This window comes from Ipomoea nil, unplaced genomic scaffold (assembly GCF_001879475.1).
Source record: "Ipomoea nil cultivar Tokyo-kokei standard unplaced genomic scaffold, Asagao_1.1 scaffold1149, whole genome shotgun sequence".
Lineage (NCBI taxonomy): Eukaryota > Viridiplantae > Streptophyta > Magnoliopsida > Solanales > Convolvulaceae > Ipomoea > Ipomoea nil.
This window is the reverse complement of record NW_017617577.1, coordinates 1,710,291-1,714,683: the sequence shown is the minus strand read 5'-3', so window position 1 is coordinate 1,714,683 and position 4,393 is coordinate 1,710,291.

Genomic DNA, 4,393 nt, shown 5'->3' with positions numbered 1-4,393 from the left:
ACGTATTTAAGATGGTTGCGTACTCGTATAATCTCATTTAATTAATATGTATGCTTTCTCTATTTTGACAAATATGTGCATATACTTATGAGTACTCCATATGTTGCGATATTTTTTTATCAAATTTTAAAGACCCAATTTCTTTTAAATTATGGCATGAACAATTGGGTCACTTAGGGCAAACAAAAAGAGTCAGATATTGGAATTTCTTACCCATGTATGAGTAAATTATAAAGCATGAGTGAATGAGAAATTACCAAATTATTTATATTTGGGGATATTTGTATTAATTCAAATCTGACCCACTGCATATCGTAATTATTCCTCCATACACATAGTACGTGGTAGAATTAAACATTTCTCGATCTGCGTTTCTAGTCTTAGTATGTAGTCCATTTTATTGTATCACCACCTCAAGCGTATCTCTATGGGCTATAAATCTCTGTCTGCTGTTTAAATACCTAGAGCCCATTATAGGGGATCAACAAATACGCTGACTACATACTTAATGAAGATTGTTTCTTGGCATTAGGGGGAGATAATAGATTAACTTTTAATGGAATGCCAACAAATTTTATAGAATGAAAACATCTTCATTATAAAAAAATCCATGTACTAGTTAGACTGAACTAGAAGTTCAGAAGATAATCTCTATTTGCGATATTAGCAAATAATCTGCCAAATACATCTATTGATCATACCGATCATAAAAGAGTGACTAGGTCCCATATACTTTCCCCAACTTGGACCAAATATATATACCGATACTCCTTGACGCCAGAGGTGTAGGAGATATATAAGTGTAAAAGTTAAGAATCATAATACTAGATCTAGTAAATAAACATTGTCACTCTTGGAAAAGCTTGAATAATTTAGTCTTAGAGACGCTCGTCCAGATGACGAGAAACCCTAGTCAATTCATAGGTGCACCAAACAAACATAATACTAGGGATGCGGGACAACCAGATGTGATCTGAATAGTTATGGGAAATGTCCAGAATCTGGTTGACTTAAATATTGCCATGAATAATTATAAATATGGGAGAAATTCTTGAAAAATGTTATAAGTTGTCGACAACACAATTGCCTTCAAATTGCTCATGTTATATGACAATCTGGATCCAGAACTAGGTGCTAGAAGCGCCTAGATTGATTAACGTATAAAGTGAGCAATTAAAGGCATATACAGCTCAACTCGCTAATATATTCCTTTCGTATACCATTGAGGTATTAACCCTGTAGGTTACAAATGGTGTGGAAAGAAAAAAAGAATAACGAGGTGATAAGATATGAAGCGAGTCTGTAGCTTATGGGTTCACGCAGAAACCCTTAATTGATTTTAATCAAATATACTCTCCCACGATAAATGGCATTAAGTTCCGCTACATAATATTATTGGCAGAATAATAATAAATTTAGATATGCAGTTAATATTTATTTTGAAAAATCCCTGATGGATTTATAATTCCAGAAATGAGAATTTAAGTGTCATTATTTACTCTTTAAAGGGTTACGAATGGAGTTAATATCCTCATTGAAGGAATAATATGTACCATTGTGTGCTCAATAAAGGGTTGATATTGAACTTATTTATTATTTATTATCTAAGTCAATATTGATAGTGGAAAACATCAATGAAATATATAAAGGGCTTGATGATGTCAGCCCATATCTAAAGACGGAGTTTTTGAAATAAAAGGCTTGTGAAAGCTAAGTATTATCTCGACTTGAAGATCGAGTTTTTCCATTGAATGAATTTTATACACCAGTTAACCTATTTTTCACCTATCTATATGGTTAAGTATCATGGTTTCGTCAAACTATAAGGTTGTCTAATAATATCTTGAAGTAGATAAGGAACCGTTTGGACTCGAAGTTCTTTACTTCATTATCGTTGGAACACTATTTTAGAACCAGAAGTTCCATAATCGCAACAGGCATGATATTTGCAATGAAATAGCTAGCAGAATCTAGTGCTCCTCCTACAATGAAGTACTTGAATAATGATTAACATATCATCCGGTATATTCAAGGTACAAAGACATGACATTTATGTAAGAAACTATGATACAATTTTAATAGGCTACTTGGGTACTGACTTCTTGTTTGATCCCCGTAATGCCAAGTCCCAAACTGGTTATATAATGAATTTTCCTTAATGTTCAAAATGAGGAGAATAACACTTGTGTTACACAAATGTTATATGAGCTCTAGAAGAGCCATAAGATTATTGTACAAGATATTTACTCTAGTGAAAATCCAAAAGATTTGTCCAATCTATTTCTACAATTTTTGAAATATATTTTATGCGTGAGATTTGAAGATTGTTATCTTGAGGGGGAGTATTATCTTACATAGATCAATCCTGAAGATTGGATCTTGACAACTAAACGGTTGTACTCTTTTCCTTAGTTAAGTTTTTTTTCCTCACGGGGTTTTTCCTTAAATCTAAGGTTTTTAATGAGGCAGCTAATCTAAAACAAGAATACACATACATCATGCACTCCTTTTCTCAACTAGGTTTTTCCCAAGTGGTTTTCCTAGTGAGATTTTTAACGAGACATGAGTATGATATAGTAATGACAATGGGGAAATGTCGCAAAATAGTTGTTTATGTAGATAAACCCCAAAAATCCCGAAGATTATGTCAATTGTGCCTTGAAGGCTTATGATTGTACTCTTTTTCCCTTAACTAATTTTTTTCCCACAGGGTTTTCTTAAGTTAAGGTTTTAATGAGGCAATCAATACAATATATGTTCTTACAAATATCATGTACTCTTTTCTTCAACTAGGTTTTTCCCACGTGGTTTTCCTAGTGAAGTTTTTAATGAGGCATGAATATAATTACCCATAAATCTTGCACTCTTTTCTTTGTCTAGGTTTTTCCCACAGGGTTTTCCTAGCAAGTTTTTAATGAGGCAAGATTATGGCAAAATAATGTCCAAGGGGGAGTGTTGTAAAATCTAATTATGGACATTATTCTATCATTAATGAGATGATTGGTAACGGCTTTATATTTATGGTATGATCTTGTAATAGCTGTTATATATATTGATGTAGTGATGTACAGAGTTGATGAATGAATAAGAAATCTCTTTCATCTGTTCTTTATATTCTTCTTCCTGTTTTTACTGTTCTTCGCGAGCTAAAGGCTTGCAGACAAATTTGCATTACAACACTAATGTTAATTATATTACACTGTTCACTTCATAAATATATTTTTTTTTCACCCAAATTTTGATATAAGAGTTTACACTTTGATGACGTAATTTCAACAATTCTCGATATTTAGTTGCTACTTATATTGAAATTTTGGTATGTAAGTGTTCATTATTGAGCCATTATTTTGATTTATATTTGAAGTCTCATATATATGTGTGGGGGGTGAAGGGTTCAGGTGAAAACACTTCTGTTGTAAAAAGTGTGGACACATACACACCCTCCATTTTGAAAAATCAAAGGCTAATATCTTATTATAACTAAAATTTCAAGTCAATAATTATAAAATGAACATCACTCTTACAAGTTTTCAATAAGTATAAAATTGACCATATTTATTTTATTTTATTAAAACCCTCTACCATTGGTGAACCCTGATGGACGGTTGGGATCAGTCATCACAGTTTACTGTAGGCCATGTTCTCATTTTATATATATATATATATATATATATATATATATATATATATATATATATATATATATATATATATATATATATATATATATATATATATATATAGGGAAGGGTTCAGGTGCGGTTGATGCTTCCCGTGCGGTTGTGCGGTTGGACGCCCTTTAAGCATTAACATGGCGCACCTTAAATACACAAATCACCACGCACCTTAAGAACACAAATCACTCACCTTAAGTACAAAAATCAGGCACATTAAGCACAAAACAAAGCACATTGAACACAAAACTCATACACTTAAGATTTTAAAATGTCTCACGTTAAGCACAAACTCACGCACATTAAGCACAAACTCACGCACATTAAGTATAAAACTCACGCACATTAAGCATTAAACTGACGCACTTTAAGTATTAAATCACAGACTTTAAGTTTCAACAACTACTAACATTAATCACTAACCCCACGCACATTAAGCACAAACCCCACACATATTAAGCACAAACATCACTCACCTTAAGAACAAATCTCACGCACCTTAAGCACAAAAGCTCACACACTTTATTACGCACAAGACTCACGCACCTTATATACAAAACTCACGCACATTAATCACAAAATCACTCACCTTAATTTTGACCTAGATACAAAAATTACAAAATTGCCACCGCGTTTTTCTTTTTTAATTTTGGTAATCTTGGACGAAGATTAAAGCGAGATGAATGTCTCAGATTAAACCGCACAACTGCACCTAAAGC